The following is a 22491-nucleotide window of genomic DNA, read 5'->3' on the forward strand; positions in this document are numbered from 1 at the left end:
ATGACTCGGTATAGCAGGGTAATGACTCGGTATGTAGGGAGTGGTTGCATGTTAAATGCCTTGATAAGCATGTGGTACCCAAATGGTTGGTGTTTTTGCCAGGTTTGATGTGCCTGAGACACAGTATGCAGATAGTACAGTGTGATCTGCTGCAGATGTGCTGAAAAAGGCCCAGACAGCTGAGCTTTGGGGAGTGGGCCGGGAGATAACAGCTGCAGAATGTGATGGAATAGGGTGGCTGCTCTCTACTCTTTCTTGATGTCGGCCTCCTTGGGGTTGTGCCGCCTCACCTTCAGTTTCCTCCTCTGCTCTATCTGGCACCCAAGTCGCATTAGTGCCCTCATCATCATCATCATTATCATCCTCTCCATCTCCTTCATCTTCATCATTTCCACTGGAGACAACTTGGCAATACGCTGCGGCTTGGAGAACACGAATGTCAATTTGTCAACCAGTGTTCCTCCCTCTCTAGGCTCATGTTCCTGTCATCCTCAACCTCAGAACCAACATCTGAATCCAGTAATGGCTGGGCATCATCAAGGTGCAAGTGGCTGACGCTGTGGTCAAATAACTCAGCTGACTCCTCAATGGCTGATGTTGGGGCTATGGCAGGAATAGATGTCGACAAGGAGGCAGGTTTATCCACTCTGGCAACTGCAGGGGACTGGACACTTGTCTCTGCTTGCGTGACAGAGGATGAGGAGGATGAGGAAGGTTTAGTAAGCCAGTCCACCACCTCCTCTGCATGCTGTGGCTGGATAGCATGGGCAAACTCACTAAACAGAGGGAATGATGCCCTGCCTGAGGACTGACCGCCACGTCCACCTTTGCCTGTGGACACATTAGTTGCTGGCCCCCTTACAGTGCCAAGGGAATGTCTGTCTCTCCTTGTTGTCCTCCCAGACATTATTGGGAGGGAGGGGGCATTGCTTATAAGCAAATGTAAAGAAGAAGTTGAAATCTGTACTTAGATGCAATTTAATCAATGTAAAGAGGTGTTTGGTGCACTTTAATTTGAGTACTCACACTACACAGACACACTCCACGGATACACTATAATATACTGCAATATAATGCGCCAAACGTACAGTAACACACATGACTATATGGCATTAAACTAGCAGTAACACATACAAAATGATATGGCGTTAAACTGGCAGTAACTCACACAAAACTATATGGCGTTAAACTGGCAGTAACGCACACAGAAGTAAATGGCGTTAAACTGGCAGTAACTCACACAGAAGTAAATGGCGTTAAACTGGCAGTAACGCAATCAAATAGACGGTGTTCAACCGTCACTACACTGACGCTATCTGAACTGTCCCTACTCTAGCTATACTCTAATGTCAAGATTACTGACACGGTCTCACTACACTGAAACCATATGAGCTGTCCCTACTCTACACTAATGTATGTATGAATGACACGGTCTCACTACACTACAGTGAAACTATCTGAGCTGTCCCTACTCTAGCTGCACACTATGCAAATGATGGTACTCCTCACTACACTCACACTATCCCTAGACTGACACTAAACTAACATTCTACACTGACAATTAAGGTAAAATAGCACAGTATAGCACACTAACTAACTAATAGCACTGAACAGAGCCCTGTTCTATCTCTCTCTATGTCTAAATGACACTGAAAATGGCTGCCATTGAAAGAATACTTTTATACTGTGTGGCGAGAATGAGCCATGATTGGATAAAGTCATGATAACAGTGTCCAGTCATGACTCTGACAGTGCTCTGTGTCCTGATTGGCTGAATCTTTCACTGCTTCAGCCAATCAGGGCTTGCAATGCACTGTTCAGCGCCGCAATGCATTGTGGTCGGTTCGGGGGGGGGGGGGCGAACAAACAGTCAAACCCGTTTTTTCGGATGTTCACCCAACGATCAAACAACAAAAGTTCGGCCCGAACTTATGGTTCAGGCTGAACCATTCGCCCATCCTTACTGAAGATCAGGCGAAGGGGTTTTTCTTCTTCAATGGCTTCTGGCTGGTTACATACTTTCCCTGGTTCTAAGGCATGATGCAGAGTCCCGTATATCAATCTCTGCTTCAGGCTTTTATTTGGGCTTGTTTTGACTTACAAACTTGTTGACCTTAACAACAGACTGCTCCAACTGTCAACAGTTCCCATTGTTTGAGGCAGCCTGTATTACCAAGGCATTAGTTTGAGAAGTATCCGCTGAAACACAACCTGATTTTCTGTTTCTGTGACAAACTACTAAACAGATTGTCTCGTGTACAGTTATGTCTGATTCATTTTAAAAGATCATAAATATTTATCAAATGCAACACAGCAGAAACAAATTCACAGCCATCAGAACACAAGTTTGCACTGACCACTTGTATATGGGGTTCACTGGTAGACGTACCTGGCTGTTTTTTGTGTTCACATATAGTATATCATGGCTTATAGCATTTACTTTTCTGTGTCCATACGTCTGCTCTCAATAATATATGTCATGGTATACTTGTAGTAGTTGGTCCCATTTAACTGGACTCTGTAATATTGAACCTGTCCAGCTGAATGTGACTAACTACTTTCAGGTACACTTTTTTGTGATACTTGTTGTTAGCACTTTCACAAGTTTTCTCTTAGCTTCTATTGTCACTTTCATATGCAATAAACCCTCTGTTTCTACTATCCAGTTGCTTTTGAGTTTTTCTCAACATGATACTATTTATATGCAGTGAAAGGTCTGAAGCTCTTGCATCTTTGTATAATTTGCCTAATCATCCTCATTAAACCCATACCTAACAGTTGTTTACAATGCTTTCCCTAGAACACCTGGTTCTTAGTGGGGTATATCACCTGTAACTCTATTTTATTAATTTTATCTGCATGTAACCTTATAATTCAGAACAGCTGACACCTCTTACAGTTAGCATTCAGAGTGCAATATCGACCCCAATTCACCCCAAACAGGAGATATGCCTCTAGCAGCAACATTGCCACATATTAATTAAAAGCTACGACTGATAAATGGGGCTGGGTGGACGCCAGTAACCTTATATATTTATGTTCCTCTTGTAATTATCTGATTGCCTGTAGATTTTGGCTAGTCGTTTCTTAAAAAAAAAAGCTTAGAGCTTAAATTTTAATTGTTGGTAATACATTTTAGGCAATATGACTCAAACTAAAACAAAAAAAGAGATTTTTTTTTATAGAATCCTCTTTTTAGGTGAATAGATCTAGCATTTGCTGACAAATCTAAGTAATAAATATAAAGATAACTGATAGTAGAGAATGATCAGCCTGGTCAGGTCATGGGATATTGTACATTTGTAGGCACTTCCTTTGGCTAATGCCCCGTACACACGGTCGGACTTTGTTCGGACATTCCGACAACAAAATCCTAGGATTTTTTCCGATGGATGTTGGCTCAAACTTGTCTTGCATACACACGGTCACACAAAGTTGTCGGAAAATCCGATCGTTCTGAACGCGGTGACGTAAAACACGTACGTCGGGACTATAAACGGGGCAGTGGCCAATAGCTTTCATCTCTTTATTTATTCTGAGCATGCCTGGCACTTTGTCCGTCGGATTTGTGTACACACGATCGGAATTTCCGACAACGGATTTTGTTGTCGGAAAATTTTATCTCCTGCTCTCCAACTTTGTGTGTCGGGAAAATCCGATGGAAAATGTCCGATGGAGCCCACACACGGTCGGAATATTCGACAACAGGCTCCGATCGGACATTTTCCATCGGAAAATCCGACCGTGTGTACGGGGCATAACACTACTTGGCTGATCCAAAAATTGATTAGCAGTAGCTAAAACATCTTTTAGGTTTTTACCTTTTGCCATTCTACTAAAACTGTTTGCTAATAGTTGTCTCAGTCCCTGTCGAAGAGATTTTCCTTCATAGCATGTACTCTGACACCAGTCAAATTATAAAATTGGGGGAAAATCTCCCAAATAAGCATACAATTAGGAACCCAAAAGAAAATCCTTGTTCCAATTAAAAAAAAAGTAAATATCAATCTTACAGAGAGCAGAGGTGAATAGAAGTTAGTATTCGAGTATGGCCTTTATAATGCAGAAACTCACAGATGTTAATAAATAGGGATGAGCCAAACACCCCCCGGTTCGGTTCGCACCAGAACTTGAAAACAGACAAAAGATTTGTGCGAACATGCGAACACGTTAAAGTCTATGGGACATGAATGTGAAAATTCAAAAGTGCTAATTTTAAAGGCTTATATGCAAGTTATGTGTTTGGGGACCCAGACTCGGGTCCTGCCCCGGGGGACAAAAAAAGTTTTTAAAACAGCCTTTTTTCAGGAGCAGTGATTTTAAGAATGCTTAAAGTGAGACAATAAAAATGAAATATTCCTTTAAATAGCGTGCCTGGGGGTCCCCTTAGTCTGCCTGTAAAGTAGCGCACTTTCCCCATGTTTAGAACAGTACCGCAGCAAAATGACATTTCTAAAGGAAAAAATGTCATTTCAAAATTGCTCACGGCTGTAATGTATTGCCAGATCCTGGCAATATACATAAAACATCATTGAAAAAAACAGCATGCCCCCCCCCCCCCCCCCCCCCAGTCCATAGCAGGCCCTTCGGGTCTGGTATGTACAGTATCTCACAAAAGTGAGTACACCCCTCACATTTTTGTAAATATTTTATTATATCTTTTCATGTGACAACACTGAAGAAATGACACTGCTACAATGTAAAGTGGTGAGTGTACAGCTTGTATAACAGTGTAAATTTGCTCTCCCCTCAAAATAACTCAACACATAGCCATTAATGTCTAAACCACTGGCAACAAAAATGAGTACACCTCTAAGTAAAAATGTCCAAATTGGGCCTAAAGTGTCAATATTTTGTGTGTCCACCATTATTTTACAGCACTGCCTTAACCCTCTTGGGCATGGAGTTCACCAGAGCTTCACAGGTTGCCACTGGAGTCCTCTTCCACTCCTCCATGATGACATCACGGAGCTGGTGGATGTTAGAGACCTTGCGCTCCTCCACCTTCCATTTGAGGATGCCCCACAGATGTTCAATAGGGTTTAGGTCTGGAGACATGCTTGGCCAGTCCATCACCTTTAGCCTCAAATTCTTTAGCAAGGCAGTGGTCGTCTTGGAGGTGTGTTTGGGGTCGTTATCATGTTGGAAAACTCCCCTGCGACCCAGCCTCTGAAGGGAGGGGATCATACTCTGCTTCAGTATGTCACAGTACATGTTGGCATTCATGGTTCCCTCAATGAACTGTAGCTCCCCAGACGATGACACTCCCACCACCATACTTGAGTGTAGGCAAGACACACTTGTCTTTGTACTCCTCACCTGGTTGCCGCCACACACGCTTGACACCATCTGAACCAAATAAGTTTATCTTGGTCTCATCAGACCACAGGACATGGTTCCAGTAATCCATGTCCTTAGTCTGCTTGTCTTCAGAAAACTGTTTGTGGGCTTTCTTGTGCATCATCTTTAGAAGAGGCTTCCTTCTGGGACGACAGCCATGCAGATCAATGGTCTGAGCACTGACAGGCTGACCCCCCCACCCCTTCAACCTCTGCAGCAATGCTGGCAACACTCATACGTCTATTTCCCAAAGACAACCTCTGGATATAACGCTGAGCACGTGCACTCAACTTCTTTGGTTGACCATGGCGAGGCCTGTTCTGAGTTGAACCTTGTCCTGTTAAACCGCTGTATGGTCTTGGTCACTGTGCTGCAGCTCAGTTTCCGGGTCTTGGCAATCTTCTTATAGCCTAGGCCATCTTTATGTAGAGCAACCATTCTTTTTTTCAGATCCTCAGAGAGTTCTTTACCATGAGGTGCCATGTTGAACTTCCAGTGACCAGTATGAGAGAGTGAGAGCGATAACACTAAATTTAACACACCTGCTCCCCATTTACACCTAAAACCTTATAACACTAACGACATTGTCACATGACAACGGGGAGGCAAAATGGCTAATTGCCCCAATTTGGACATTTTCACTTAGGGGTGTACTCACTTTTGTTGCCAGCGGTTTAGACATTAATGGCTGTGTGTTGAGTTATTTTGAGGGGACAGCACATTTACACTGTTATACAAGCTGTACACTCACTAATTTACATTTTAGTAAAGTGTAATTTCTTCAGTGTTGTCATATGAAAAGATATAATAAAATATTTACAAAAATGTGAGGGGTGTACTCACTTTTGTGAGATACTGTATATTAAGGGGAACTCCATGCCAAAATTTAAAAAATACATGGCGTGGGGATCCCCTCAAAATCCATGCCAGACCCTAGGACCTGGTATGGACGGGGGAACCCATACTGTTTTTTTCTTAATTCTGTCATAGGGCTCCCCTTAACCACTTCAATACACTATATTATATATTGTACACTGCACTATATACTCTGCACTGTATTGTTTATACTACACTGACTGCACTATATACTCTGAACTGCAGTATATATACTATATAGACTGCACTATATACTCTGAACTGCAGTATATATACTATATGGACTGCACTATATACTCTGCTGAAAAATTGGGCCTTAGGTGTTGGTGGTGGCAGAACACGGTAACCCCTCACAGTTACTCTTGTTGGGCGCAGGAAGGGTCCCTGCTGTTAAATATTATTTCAAAAATTGTAATTACATGCACCTGGTAAACAGAGGCAGAAACATTGGGCCTTAGGTGTTAGTAGCGCCAGAACACTGTAAACCCTCACAGTTGCTCTTGTTGGGTGCAGGAACAGGCCCTGCTGTTAAATATAATTTCAAAAATTGTAATTACATGCCCTGTTAAACAGGGGCAAAAAAATTGGGCCTTGGGTGGTGGTGGTGTTCTAAAACAAAAATATTGTTGGGAGCTAGCATCATCATGATTGAGGAGGAATAGGATAGGCAGCATTGGCAGTCTTCAAGGGATCCCAGATCCATAGCAAATTCAATCCGTTACATCAGCAACAGGTGCTTGATAGCTGTTGATCCAGGACTGATTATTTTTTATAAATGTGAGCCAATCAACTGAGTCTGTGGACAGGCGCACTCTTTAAACCGTTACAAACCCCCCAGCAGCACTGAATGTGCGTGCAGAAAGCACGCTGGATGCAGGACAGGCCAGTAGCTCAATTGCATATTGAGCAAGTTCTGGCCAGTGGTCCAACCTCAGGACCCAGTAACTCAGTGGATGTTCTGTTGGAAAGGTCTCCAAGTCTGCTCTTGCCACTAGATATTACTGCACCATATAATTGCAGATGCTAGCAATGGTTGCTGGAACCTATCAGCCCTTGGCGTTGAGGACTGAAAAATTGTTTAAAAGTTAGGCTAGCCAGCCACCTTCTCCAGCGCTCTTGCTCTGACCGAACGAAGCCTCCGAAACAGGTAGTCCTGCACCAGGAAATGGTAACCTCCCAGGGTCTGGAAATGCATTACACACATTTTTCTTCAAGGCCTCCTGAAGATGTTTCATCCTCTGCTCACTCTGTGAAGGCAGGATGAGTTCTGCAACCTTACCCTTGTAACGTGGATCAAGAAGGGTTGGCAGCTATTAATGATCCCTCTCCTTAATACCACGAATCCTAGGGTCCTTTTGCAGGCTTTGCAGAATCAGGGAGGCCATGCAGCAGGAGTTTGCAGAGGCATTTGATTTTGAGTCCTCTGGGTCACTAAGGATCACATTATCCATAACTACCTCCTCCCAGCCATGTACAACTCCTTGGGTTTCTGAGGACTGAAAACCATCCCTTGAAGACTGCTGTGTGTTATCCTCGGCATTCATGCTGACACAATTCTCCTCCTCCTCTTCTTCCTGTGAGTTTGGCAGACCCGCAGGAATGCTATCTGGATAAAGGGGGCCTTGACAGGACAGGAAGTCCTCCTCTTCCTGCTGCTGTTCTGCCTCAAGTGCCCTGTCCATGATTTCATGAAGCGTGTGCTCCAGCAGGAAGAGACAGTGTCTTTGATGCATGCATTGTCGCTGCTCACCATCCTTGTGGCCTCCTCAAATGGTGACAGGACAGTGCATGCATCCTTGATCAGAAGTCACAAAAAGTCATCAGTGGCAAAAAAAAAACAGCTCCCCTGACCCTGTCCTGGTGCCATACTTGCACAGGTACTCATTGATTGACCTCTGCTGTGTGTGCAGCCGCTGCAGCATTGCCAACCTAGAGGTCCACCTGGTGGGCATGTCACAAATGAGGTGGTTAATGGGCAGGCTGCATTCCCTTTGAATGTCGGCCAGCCGAGCACTGGCATTGTATGACCGATGGAAATGACCACAGACTTTTCTGGCCTGCCTCAGAAGATCTTGTAAGCCTGGGTATCTGTTCAAAAAACGCTGCACCACCAAATTCAGGACGTGTGCCAAACATGGAACATGGGTCAAGTGTCCCTGTCGGAGGGCAGAGAGAAGGTTGGTGCCATTGTCACATACAACCATTCCTGGCTAAAGCTGGTGTGGCATCAACCACCTCTGAGCCTGTCCCTGCAGAGCTGACAGAATCTCTGCCCCAGTGTGGCTCCTGTTCCCTAGGCAGACCAACTCAAGCACCGTATTGCATCTTTCAGCCTGACTGCTTGCATAGCCTTGAGCGCTTAGGGTGCACTGCTGGTTCAGAGGACAATTCTGCAGAAGAGGCCATAGAGAAAGAAGGTGAGGAGGGAGGGGAGCATACAGATGTGGCAGAATCACCACTAGCTTTTTGGAGGCATGGTGGCGGAACAAGCTCCAACACTGAACCCTATGCTGCCTCCTTCCCAGCTGCCAGGAGAGTTACCCAGTGCGCTGTGAAGGAAAGGTAATGTCCTTGCCCATGGCTGCTGGACCATGTCCAACGAGGCCAAAACTTTGCCTTTCACATGGCAGTAGAGAGCCGGAATGGCCTTACATGAAAAGAAATGGTGTTTTAGAACCTGCCACTGTGGTACAGCACATTCCACAAATTCATACAAGGGGGCTGAATCTACCAGCTGGAAAGGCAGCACTCATCAAGCAGTCTGGAGGTGCATGAGTGCTGCCAGCACTGGGAGCTACAGTTCATTGCGGGAACCATGAATACCAACATGTACTGTGACATACTGAAGCAGAGCATGATCCCCTCCCTTCGGAGACTGGGCCGCAGGGCAGGATTCCAACATAACGACCCCAAACACACCTCCAAGACAACCACTGCCTTGCTAAAGAAGCTGAGGGTAAAGGTGCTGGATTGGCCAAGTATGTCTCTGGACCTAAACACTATTGAACATCTATGGGGCATCCTCAAACGTAAGGTGGAAGAGCGCAAGGTCTCTAACATCCACCAGCTCCTTGATGTCGTCGTGGAGGAGAGGAAGAGGACTCCAGTGGCATCCTGTGAAGCTTTGGTGAACTCCATGCCCAAGAAGGTTAAGGCAGTGCTGGTAAATAATGGTGGCCACACAAAATATTAACACTTTGGGCCCAGTTTGGACATTTTCACTTAGGAGTGTACTCACTTTTGTTGCCAGCGGTTTAGACATTAATGGCTGTGTGTTGAGTTATTTTGAGGGAACAGCAAATTTACACTGTTATAAAAGCTGTATACCCACTACTTTACATTGTAGCAAATTGTCATTTTTTCAGTGTTGTCAAAAGATATAATAAAATATTTACAAAAATGTGAGGGGTGTACTCACTTTTATGAGATACTGTATATGAATACACCGCCTGAAGTGTACTATATAATGTTAACCACCGATTGAACTGTATATATAAGCTACACTAAATGCAGAGTATATATATATATATATATATATATATATATATATATATATATATATATATATATATTAAATACACTGCCTGGGTTTCTGAATATAGAGTATAAACTGAATATATAGTCTACACTAAATGCAGAGTATATATATATATATATATATATATATATATATATATATATGTACACTAGACTGACTGTATATACAGTGGGGCAAAAAAGTATTTCGTCAGCCAACAATTGTGCAAGTTCTCCCACTTAAAAAGATGAGAGAGGCCTGTATACCTCAACTATGAGAGACAAAATGTGGAAACATATCCAGACAATCACATTTGATCACCTACAAACAAGCAAGATTTCTGGCTCTTCTTCTTTAAGAGGCTCCTCTGTCCTCCACTCATTACCTGTATTAATGGCACCTGTTTGAACTTGTTATCAGTATAAAAGACACCTGTCCACAACCTCAAACAGTCACACTCCAAACTCCACTATTGTGAAGACCAAAGAGCTGTCGAAGAACACCAGAAACAAAATTGTAGACCTGTACCAGGCTGGGAAGACTGAATCTGCAATAGGCAAGCAGCTTGGTGTGAAGAAGTCAACTGTGGGAGCAATAATTAGAAAATGGAAGACATACAAGACCACTGATAATCTCACTCGATCTGGGGCTCCACACAAGATCTCACCCCGTGGGGTCAAAATGATCACAAGAACAGTGAGCAAAAATCCCAGAACCACACGGGGGGGCCTAGTAAATGACCTGCAGAAAGCTGGGACCAACATAACAAAGGCTACCATCAGTAACACACTACGCCGCCAGGGACTCAGATCCTGCAGTGCCAGACGTGTCCCCCTGCTTAAGCCAGTACATGTCCGGGCCTGTCTGAGGTTTGCTAGAGAGCATTTGGATGATCCAGAAGAGGATTGGGAGAATGTCATATGGTCAGATGAAACCAAAGTAGAACTGTTTGGTAGAAACACAACTCGTCGTGTTTGGAGGAGAGACAATGCTGAGTTGCAACCAAAGAACACCATACCTACTGTGAAGCATGGGGGTGGCAACATCATGCTTTGGGGCTGTTTCTCTGCAAAGTTAACAGGACGACTGATCCGTGTACACGAAAGAATGAATGGGGCCATGTATCGTGAGATTTTGAGTGCAAACCTCCTCCCATCAGCAAGGGCATTGAAGATAAAACGTGGCTGGGTCTTTCAGCATGACAAGGAGTGGCTTCGTAAGAAGCATTTCAAGGTCCTGGAGTGGCCTAGCCAGTCTCCAGATCTCAACCCCATAGAAAACCTTTGGAGGGAGTTGAAAGTCCGTGTTGCGCAGCGACAGCCCCAAAACATCACTGCTCTAGAGGAGATCTGCATGGAGGAAAGGGCCAACATACCAGCAACAGTGTGTGACAACCTTGTGAAGACTTACAGAAAACGTTTGACCTCTATCATTGCCAACAAAGGATATATAACAAAGTATTAAGATGAACTTTTGACAGGGCTGATCCTGGCCGGGGTGCACGGGGTGCAGTGCACCCAGGCACCACAGAGGTAGGGGCGCTGAAGTGCCAGAGTGCTCCCCTCCCTCCTCCTCTCCTTGTCCGTAGGCGGCTCTCTCCCCCAGTCACCGCCACTGCCGCCGCTGTGCCCATCCCCCCTCCCTCCTCCTGTCAGAGAAGGAGAGCGAGACGGAGACCGATGGCGGCTGTCTCTGTGTTCAGAGAGAGACCAGCTGCGGCCGCTCAGTGACGTCACCGGGGGGGCGGTCCGAGCCCGACGTGTTCCACTTCTCCTGTGTGTAACTGCGAGTCCTGCCTGCTGCCCAAGCCTGACACTCTGTTCTCCACCCGGGCGGCGCGGCTGCACACCATCCTCTCCTCTCCAGCTGCCGCCCCGGTGTTTTTAATTAGCCTAATGGAGGGGGTGATTTTTCGGGGGGTCTGTACCAATGTGGTGGGGTGGTTTGTCCTGGGGGGGTCTATACTAATGGAGTGGGGTGATTTGTCCGGGGGGGTCTGTACTAATGTGGGGGGGTGGTTTGTCCTGAGGGGGTCTGTACTAATGTAGGGGGGTGGTTTGTCCTGGGGTCTATACTAATGTAAGGGGGGGTGGTTTGTCCTTGGGGTTCTATAGTAATGTAGGGGGGGTGATTTGTCTGGGGGGTTTATACTAATGTAGGGGGGGAATTTGTCCTGGGGGGTCTGTGCTAATGTAGGAGGATGGTTTGTTCTGGGGGGTCTATACTAATGTAGGGGGGTGATTTGTCCTGGGGGGTCTAAACTAATGGAGGGGGGTGGTTTGTCCTGGGGGGGTCTGTACTAATGGATGGGGTTGTTTGTCCTGGGGGGGTCTGTACTAATGGAGGTGGGTGGTTTGTCCTGGGGGGTCTGTACTAATGGACGGGGGTGGTTTGTCCTGGGAGGGGTCTGTACTAATGGAGGGGGGTGTTTTGTCCTGGGGGGTCTGTACTAAGGGAGGGGGGGTGGTTTGTCCTGGGGGGGTCTATACTAATGTAGGGAGGTGGTTTGTCCTAAGGGGGGTCTGTACTAATGGAGGGGGTGGTTTGTTCTGGGGGGTTCTGTACTAATGGAGGGGGGGTGGTTCTGTACTAATGGAGGGGGTGGTTTGTCCTGAGGGGGGTCTGTATTAATGGAGGGGGGCGGTTTGTTCTGGGGGGTTCTGTACTAATGGAGGGGGGGGTGGTTTTGTACTAATGGAGGGGGTGGTTTGTCCTGAGGGGGGTCTGTACTAATTGAGGGGGTGGTTTGTTCTGCGGGGTTCTGTACTAATGGAGGGGGGGGTGGTTTTGTACTAATGGAGGGGGGTGATTTGTTCTGAGGGGGGTCTATTCTGATAAAGGGGGGTGATTTGTCCTGGGGGGTCTATATTGAGGGAGATGTTTATACTTAGTGGGGGGTCTGTACTGACAGAGGGGGGTCTATACTTAGTGGAGGGGAGTCTGTACTGAGGGGCGACTATAGTTGGTGGAGGGGGTTATACCATGTTTTACCGCACCGGGTGACACCAACCCTAGTGACGCCACTGCAGCCGCGGGCTCTTGTTTCCCCTCTCACTCTCGTGCGCGCTGCTGTACTAGTGAGCGGCGCACTATGTTTCTTCCCCCGCCTTCATATCGGCCAGGGAAGAAAATTCAAAGTGAGCTGACTCCTGATCAGAGGAACTGTTGTTGCTGTATCGCTGGGTCAGGTGAGAGGGCCGATCGACCATTATTTACTAACGTCCATAGGAACTGCAGTCTCTGATCATCTCTTGTAACATGTCTACAGTCTCTGATCATCTCTTGTAACATGTCTGCAGACTCTGATCATCTCTTGTAACATGTCTGCAGTCTCTGACCATCTCTTGTATCATGTCTGCAGTCTCTGACCATCTCTTGTATCATATCTGCAGTCTCTGACCATCTCTTGTAACATGTCTGCAGTCTCTGACCATCTCTTGTAACATGTCTGCAGTCTCTGACCATCTTCTGTACTATGTCTGCAGTCTCTGACTATCTCCTGTAGTATGTCTGCAGTCTCTGACCATCTTCTGTACTACGTCTGCAGTCTCTGACCATCTCCTGTAGTATGCCTGCAGTCTCTGACCGTCTCCTGTAGTATGTCTGCAGTCTCCGACCGTCACCTATATTATATCTCCAGTCTCTGAACGTCTCCTGTAGTATGTCTGCAGTCTCTGACCATCTCCTGTACTATGTCTGCAGTCTCTGACCATCTCCTGTACCATGAAACCTTTTTCCACACCTTGCATTGATAAGGCTGTGGAATAGATAAGCAGGATACAAAGTTATGCTGGGGACTCCAGGATGTGGAGGCAAAAGTCTCCCATTAAACTGTACTACATTACAACAAAACTATTTTTACAGCTAATTAAGTGGAGCTAACTTTGGTTTCTTATAGTTGATTCTACATAACTAACTACTCACCCTTTCTATGTTCAGACAAAACATTCTTTTACCTTTCATTTGCTGTTTTTTCCTGGTAAATGGTAAGGTTAAATGGTCACAGTAATACAAAATATTAATATCTCTTCCACTGTTTCTATCAAAAATAATAACTATAATGGTGGTCAAAATTACTTCTTTAAACCAGGGAATAATTTTTGATTCAAGCATAACATTTGACAAGGCATCAACATTTTTGGGTCATTTGTATTTGCTGTCTACTTTTTATTTTAAAAATAGCCACTTTCATTTATCATATGAATACAAAGTGTCATTAACATCAAAGCTCTGTAACTAGGTTGTTGGAAAAGCCTGAGTCGCATTACCATTATGGGTAACCACAGCAACCTTCAACAGCTTGTGCATGTTCGTCCACTAGTTGCTTTTCAAATGAAGTAATGTGTGGTGTGAATAGCAGGGATGCTATGTGAGCAGTAGAACCATCGGTAGAATTCAGTTAATCAGTTTATTAATATAATCAAGTTTAGCATAGTGGAAGACTATGCCTTAGCAACCAATAAACGGGATCCTGTATCATGCCTGCAGCTTGAAGTGCCCCAATCACACTATAATAGAAAATACAACTAATACCATATTTACTTGTACAAGTGAGAGTAAGGGTTTCTTTCCTAAAAGAATATGATTTCAATAGATTTTTAAATCACTTATTAATCTCACTCCAGCCAATCAAATGAATACACAGTTGTAACATATCTATAGATACTACAATTGCCAACATTTTGTAAAGAACTGGGCGTATTTTTGTGATTTATTCAACCCTGTTGCTATGGCTAGATAGAAAAGAGCAAGGCAATGACAGATTTAGCTATGCAGCAGACTTGCTGCCCCATGTTACAACTTGCTATTTTGATAAAATATAGGATTTCACAATGCAGGTAATATTCATCCTGGGCTTACCACCTCCTGTAAGGCCAATAATGTAATACAGTTCTAAAAAGGGGGAACTAGGTCCTGCCATGGAGGCTACATGAATAACATCTGCCAGTTGTTATCTCTTTTTCCTTCCCATGCATCGTCATTACTGGATAGCTTAGGAGTTGAAGTGTCAGAAGGTTTTTTTTATCTTAATGCATTCTATATATTAAGATAAAAAGCCTTCTGTGTGCAGCAGCCCCCCTTAGCTCCCCTAATACCAACCTGAGGTCTATTTCCATACCTCCCAGCATTTTGAGATTGGAATGAGGGACACCTACTAACAAAAGTATGTAGGCATAGCACACACCCCCTGCCTCACCCCCTTAAAGGAGAATCAACCAAAAATAAGGTTAATTAAATCCACATGGACTTTTTTACCACTACTATTCCTTTATACTAGCTTTTAAAATGTACAAATGAAAGGTTTAGCCCTGGGAAACACTTTTAGAAAGAAAAAAAGTGCATTTTATATACAACTATATAAATCAGACCAAAATGAGGGACAGAAGGACATTTCTCCAAATCAGGGACAGTCTCTCAAAATCAGGGACAGTTGGGAGCTATGCATTTCTATCCAGCGATGGCCACGAGTGTCTCAGCCATCCGAGACTCTCCCTCCTGATTGCCTGAGACACAGCAGTGACGCCATTGGCTCCCACTGCTATCAATCAAACTCAGTCAGCCAATCAGGAGAGAGAGGGTGGGACCGAGCCACAGCTCTGTGTCTGAATGTACACAGGGAGCTGTGACTCGACTCAGGTGCTCCCATAGCAAGCTGCTTGCTGTGGGGGCACTGAACAGGAGGGAAGGGCCAGGAGCACAGAAGAGACACCAGAGAAGAGGATCTGGGCTGCTCTGTGCAAAACCGCTGCACAGGGCAGATAAGTATGACATGTTTGTTGTTTTTATTGAAAAAAAAAAACAAGACTTTACAATCACTTTAATAGAACAAACTAGAAGAAGGCATGCTAGAGAAGGATTATGACTACTTGGTACTTCTGGTCATTAAAGGTTCAATTTACTAAGCTATAACAATCATTTGATGCTATGACGTTACATTTTTTAGAGTAATGACAGTCAATGAGAGCTCACATGGCTAAAAATAATGATCATTTTGATAAATAACACATGCTTTGCCTAAACAATTGAGTCTCAAATCATTTGTAACTGACAAGGCATAGTATTTTGACCAGGGAACTTTTTCCTTTACTTTTATTTGCCCTGCAAATGCTTCAGCACATTTGGCTTTTAGTTTAATGGGCAGAAATTTCTACTGAATCTGATATGTCAGAAAATTCAACTTCCTAGGGCCACAAGGCTATGAAACATTTGGCTTTCACAGAGAGCGCGGTTTTGGCAACAGGAGGCAGGTACATAGGAACATGTTACACCTTAAATATGGTTGTAACATGTGTAGCCAGGCACTGGCTAGTCTACCTGTGTCATCCTGGGGCATTCTTTAACAAGGGCTGCCTTGAGTTTGTTTCCCTCTAGGGTTCAGCGTAGACATTGTGAAATCATTTCCTGAAGGCAGAGAGTGAGATGCCACTACTGAAAGCAGGGGATCATAGGAAGTTTGGTCCAGAGAGCCGGGATTTACATGGAGCCAGTGCTGCTGCAGATCACAAGTTCCAGCCTGGTGGAGAGAGAGAAGAATGCTGGGTAAGGACATAAATAAGCTGGTCCAGGGAGGAGCTCTTCCTCTTTGGACCATGGCCTTTAGCTGAGAGCAGGGACTTGGCCGCTCTGGGGAATGCGTGGAGGCGCCACAGCCTGGACGGTGTGCAGAGTTGTCAGCGAGTGAGCCATACACCTGCATGCAGATCCCCATTCTATCGGGGGTTACTCGCATGGTCACCATTACAGACTCAGCTGAATCCCTGTGTCATCCAGTGTGTGGCCAGGCACCCTTCACTGGTTGCAGATTCTTCAAGAGCCTGTTCTGAGACATCCTATTCCCTAGAGCCTTGGTATCATCAGGACTGGTGAATGGGCAGAAACTCACCCTTGTTGAAAATATTTTTTTGCAAACATACAAAACAAAAAGTCGAGAGGTCATACACGTATACAAAAATATATTAAATATATTAATATTAAATATATATTAATTGTAATCTCATCATATGCAATAAAAAAAAATACATACAGGACTGGCTTGTATTCACTTATAGTATCTGTATGCGTTACTTGATTCAGAACGGAGAACCAGAAAGTAGGTTTATCTATAACTCTGAGTCTATGTATAACATATACTTGCGCCTCCATCTCTCCTCTTCCCTTATCCCTGTTCCCAAAAAACAAAACGGACCAGGGAGCAGGAAAAAGGTCCCTTACAATCCCTAAAACAGGGTGTGTACCACAATAAACAAAACATGTACATGAGAACCAATTAGACCCCTTTCACATGGGGTGTATCCGCTCAGTGGACTCTGCTAGCTCAGAGGGGGACCGCTCCATTGATCCCCGCTGAGCAGGCGGATGACAGGTCCGTCTCTGCTCACTGTGCAGGGACGGACCTCTCAGAGCCCTGCTGTTCTCTATGGGAAGATTGGATGAAAACGGACAGCATGTCTATTTTCATCTGAACCCATCCGATCTGCTGGACGGATGGCGAACATATCGCCATCTGTCTGTTTTCAGCAGATCTTGTCAGATTGGATGGCAGGCGGGTGTCAGCAGACACATCTCCACTGACATCTGCCTGCCCATACAAGTCAATGAGTGGCCCACTCAGATCCGCCTGAAAAACGGACAGGTGGATCTTTGTGAGCCGATCGTGTGAAAGGGGCCATAGCAAAACAACAAATTAAAACTTAAGAAAAAAACAAAAAAACATATAAATAACCTCTGCATGTCAAGTTACCTTAACCACTTCAATACAGGGCACTTTCACCCCCTTCCTGCCCAGGCCAATTTTCAGCTTTCAGCGCTGTTGCATTTTGAATGAAAACTGCACGGTCATGCAACAACCCAAACAAAACATTTCCCCCCACAAACAGAGATTTCTTTTGGTGGTATTTGAACACCACTGGGGTTTTTATTTTTTGCTCTACAAATAAAAAAAGAATTAAAAATTAAAAAAAAAAAAAAAGTTTTTCTTCGTTTCTGTTAAAAAACTTTGTAAATAAGTAAGCTTTCTCCTTCACTGATGAGCACTGATGCGGCTGATTGACAGGCACTGATGATGCAGTACTGATTGGCACTGATGAGGTGACACTTATGGGCACTGATGATGAGGCACTTATATGCAGCACTGATAGGCAGCACTGATATGCAGCACTGATGAGCATTGATAGGTGGCACTGATGGGCACTGATAGGTGGCACTGATGGGCACTGATAGGTGGCACTGATAGGCGGCACTGATGGGTGGCACTGATGGGCGGCACTGATAGATTGCACTGATAGGCAGCACTGATCAAGAGGCACTGGCAGGCATCACTAATGGGCACAGAGTGCCATCCCTAATGGCCACTGACTGGCACCGATTGGTATCCCTGGTGGGCTCTAATGGACAGCCCTGGTGGTCTTCAGTGGGAACCTTCGATGGGTCTGCACTGATAATCAATTTGCTGAATATGAGCACAGACCTCCACTGTCAGGAGAGCAGCAGACCCTGTCAGTGCGAATAGAGGAAAAGTCGATAAACGGCACTTCCTGGTTACCATGTGATCAGCTGTGATTGGACACAGCTGATCACATGGTAAAGAGCCTATGTCAGAGGCTCTTTACCTAGATCGGAGATGCGGTGTGTCAGACTGACACACCACACCACCGATCACCGCGCGCACTAGCAGTTTATCCTGCTGGACGTCATATGACGTCCAGTCAGGATAATACAACCACTTTTCTGCCATCATTTTGCTATATGGCGGGTGGGAAGTGGTTAAGGATATGATTATTAGTAACCCATCAAGTTAGAACATTTCTCAAATAACAGTTTTACGTCAAGTTAGAGGACATTCTTCCACCAAGAATTCTATCTTGTACTAGTTGCAATGGAGCCAGTCTGGGAGTATCCAGCCAGGCATCCCAAATACATATAATATTTGTTGGGCTTCTCCAGTGTTTGCAGCCTAGTTTCTCCCGCAGTAGAACCAAATTAATTGCAGTAACCCATTCTTTGTGTGAGGGGGTATTGTAGAGAGCCATTTCTGCGCTTTCTAGCAATGAAAAGGACTCTAATGATAGCAACATATACGTGTGGCGTATATAGTTCTTCGTCCAACTAACCCAGTAAACAAAGTTTGGGATTCATCTTAAGAGAGAGATTCCATATTTTGTTAATAGATCCTATCACCTCAGTCCAGTATTTTATTGATTTTGGGCACTTCCATAACATGTGAAGGAGAGTACCATTGTCCACCTTACACCTCAGACATAGGGAAGTATCCCTTCTATGCTATGCATGTAGTTTATAAGGGGTAAGATATGTGCGGTGTATGATAAAAAGCTGAGTGAGTTTCTGGGCTGATGATAGGGAAACCTTAAGAGCATTATCAAGTATACTGGACCATTCTGCAGTTGAAAGACATAGCCTTAGAAACTTGACATATAAAGGCGCTGTAGGGGATGCATTTTGTCCTTTTCTTGATGATAATGATACCAGTTGTGTAAGTATCGTAGGGTTAACCAACTCCCAAGTAGATAACTTAGACTGGGACTCGCAGTGACCTGTTGTTCCACAAAAAACAAGTAAGGAGTCTACTCCTACAAGAGTTATTTCTAAATATTGTCAACAACATGAACAGATTAAAGCCATCCAAAAAAAATACTGGCATTTGCTTAACATGGACACCATACTAGCGCCATTTGTTCCTACCTAACCAATAATCGCTTAACGCATAGCTCCTTCTTTGCATGACAAACTAGTTCATAGTGAATACAAAATCACTAAACAATGTAGTACTAAGCTGGTAGGAACCTTCAGATGTGGCAACTGTAAGTATTGTCAATATATGGATATTGGAAAGAGCATACACCTACGCAACGGGCAAAAATTCAAACCTAGACATTTTGTCAACTGCTGCACTGCAGGGATAATCTATCTGCTGCAGTGCAAGTGTAATTGTTACTATGTGGGTAAAACGAAATTAGAATACTGGCAAAGAATTTACATACACATTGTCAGCATCAAAAAGAAAGACCCCAGTCTCCCTCAAGGCAGATATAGCCGCACAGTACATCCTGACAGTACTCCTAGAGTGCGATTCCTGGCCCTTGACCATATTCCAAGTAATCCGAGGGAGGGGGGATGATTTAAACAAGAAACTGTTACAGAGCAAACTGAGGTGGATATATCACCTCAACGCAACTGTGTCTCCAGGCGTCAATGAAGTGTTTAATTTTAAACCATATCTAGATGGTTTTCAATCAGGTAAATGTGAACTTGATTTGTAGAGGTGACATTTGTTCCTATTTGCCTCATTTTCCTTCTATTTTATTCTATCATAGTCCTTTGCCCATGTATACATGGAAAATACTCTTTGGTATATACACCTAATATATCTGTATATAATGTTGTCAATTATACTGCAGTTAGCGATCACCTTTCTGAGGTATTATTTACATTATTGCTAATATGCATTTTTGATTTCTGTATTTATTATGTTTTGATTATCATTTCCTTGACTGTTTACACAAATCTAAATGACATGTTTTATTACAGGACTTTGTTTTTTGTGTGCATCTGCGGTTCTCCCACCACTGGCTACATGGTGTCGCTGTTGCTTCCGGGTCCCCGTGTGGCTTTTTGTCCACTTCCACAGTAGGGTCACCCTCTATTTTTTGTCCGCTGTTGGGCGGCATTGGACTGTGGGGAGACGATCCACTGCCCGGCGCGCAGGAGGCTCCCGGGCATGTGCCATTAGTTCGGCTGTACCCAGGGCACTTCTAGCCCTCACCCCCATCGGGTGATGGCTGATACCCTTCCTGTTTGCATCTCAGCTTGAGGCGCGAACGTTCGGGATGTACACGTGTCACGGCGCGGGACGCCTCTCTGCCCTATGGGCGGGCCGGCGCCGCCTCGTCTGGGAGCATCTGAACACACAGCCGCGCCTATTGCATGGCGTGGCTTGAGTGTTATCTGGCCCCAGCTGACTCTGATTGCTTCTTAGCAATTGGAGACAGCTGTACTCACCTGCCCTTATATAATCTGTTTGGTGTGCACGGTCATTCGGATCGTGTCACACTGCTGCAGTGATATTCATTTGAACACCATCACTTCTAGGTATGTTACCAACAGTTGTGTACTCTGTTACTACTCTGGAGGTGTCGGTCCTAAGATGAGACACACGACTGATCCAGTTATTCATTACTATTTGGTGCTAAATATTGCACTTACACTACCCTGGCACTATTTTGTGCTTATATCCACAGACATATACCAGTGCAATTGTGTTATATATCTTTAGAGGCCAGTCAGCTATTGCTGATTAACTATTCATCACTGGCTGGGTGCTCCTGCAGTGGCTCTTACTCTCCCACTTCCAACATTGTGCGGCCTTTGAGTGGACATACGCCCTCTTCCTTCCACCTTTGAGTGGCTTTGCCTGCCCACGGTCCCCGGAGGTGTACAGACACTTATTCGATCTTCTCTCTCATGTGTCGGGTGTTGGCTGATCCGCTTATGTAAGTACACTCAACCCACATGAGCTTTGGTTTAGCATGTAAAACCACAGTTTAAAGTGTAACCCTAATAGGAAACTTTTTTCATTACCCTATTGTTATACTAATCTTTATTATATTTACATTGTAGGAAGATTAAACGATTGCTATAAGTCACACTTATCCTCTGAAGAAGAGCGTCTTCATCCGAAAAATGTCAGGCGTCATTTCCGGCATTGATCTCTGCTAGCCCAGAATGTTTGTACAGGGTAGCTAAGTTTCATGTCTATCATGTTTTTAATGTGTACTATCCTATGACCAATGCTTTTGATATTTATATGTTATTTGAATCATATACCATACTGTGTATAATAAATATATATCTTTTACTATACATTTGGTCTGTCATTTAAAATCCTGAGGGGTTATACCGTGCCTTGCGCACTAGGTTCTTTTTTCTGTAGACTGGAAAGAAATGGCGTGCCCAAGTTGTAAATATTGGTAAAACAAATTATTAATTAAGTAAACCAAATTCTTCTCTCAGAGACTGAAAGTCTTTCAATAGGTTGAAACAAAAAAGTTGTGGGATTTTGGTCAGACCATACATAGACCGGATAGTAAGTCCTCATAGTTTTTTAAGTTCAGTGTAATTGCTATTGTTAAGGATGCGAGTATAGTTAGTATAATGGTTTAAAAAGAAAAAAAATCCATAGAAGAGGACAGGTCCATTACTTATGGGCACTAGAAAATAACTGGAATCTCACAGAATGGGCAGGGTCATATGCGTGCGCATTGGTGTGGCCCTAGTATGATTTTTGGCAATCACTTTAAAGTGGAAGTTCCGCTTTAAGGCCTTCCCACCTCCTCTTCACTAAATGGCACTTTTTTTGTGGGGTAGGGGGAGCAGGTAGCTGCTTTGGACAGGTACCCACTTCCGCTCAGACCACTTAAGCCATCTGAGCGGAGGTTCTCCCTCCCTGCAGTCTTCTGGGGACACATCACAGGTCCCAGAAGACTGTGGGATCTTTCACAGTGTGACCTGTGCATGCTCAGTGGGCACCCGACTGTGAAGTCGCAGGCTGTCACAGTTTAGATGCCAGCACCGCGGACAGAGCAGCCAGGGAAGGAACTGCTCGGGTGAGCACATTGCTGGATCCTGGGACAGGTGAGTGGCTGTTTATTAAAAGTCAGCAGCTACACTTTTTGTAGCTACGGACTTTTATTAAAGAAAAAATTGACTGGAGCTCCTCTTTAAGGTAGCTTGCACATAACCCA

At 44.5% G+C, this 22491-nt stretch overlaps 1 long non-coding RNA gene across 1 annotated transcript; it reads left to right on the plus strand.

Moving 5' to 3' along the window:
- Positions 1-20647: 20647 nt before the first annotated feature.
- Positions 20648-21608, plus strand: LOC141130063 (uncharacterized). Its single transcript, XR_012241971.1, has 3 exons — positions 20648-20839; positions 20989-21240; positions 21368-21608. It is a non-coding gene; the product is annotated as an uncharacterized lncRNA (long non-coding RNA).
- Positions 21609-22491: the final 883 nt, after the last annotated feature.

This window comes from Aquarana catesbeiana, linkage group LG02, assembly GCF_042186555.1.
Source record: "Aquarana catesbeiana isolate 2022-GZ linkage group LG02, ASM4218655v1, whole genome shotgun sequence".
NCBI lineage: Eukaryota > Metazoa > Chordata > Amphibia > Anura > Ranidae > Aquarana > Aquarana catesbeiana.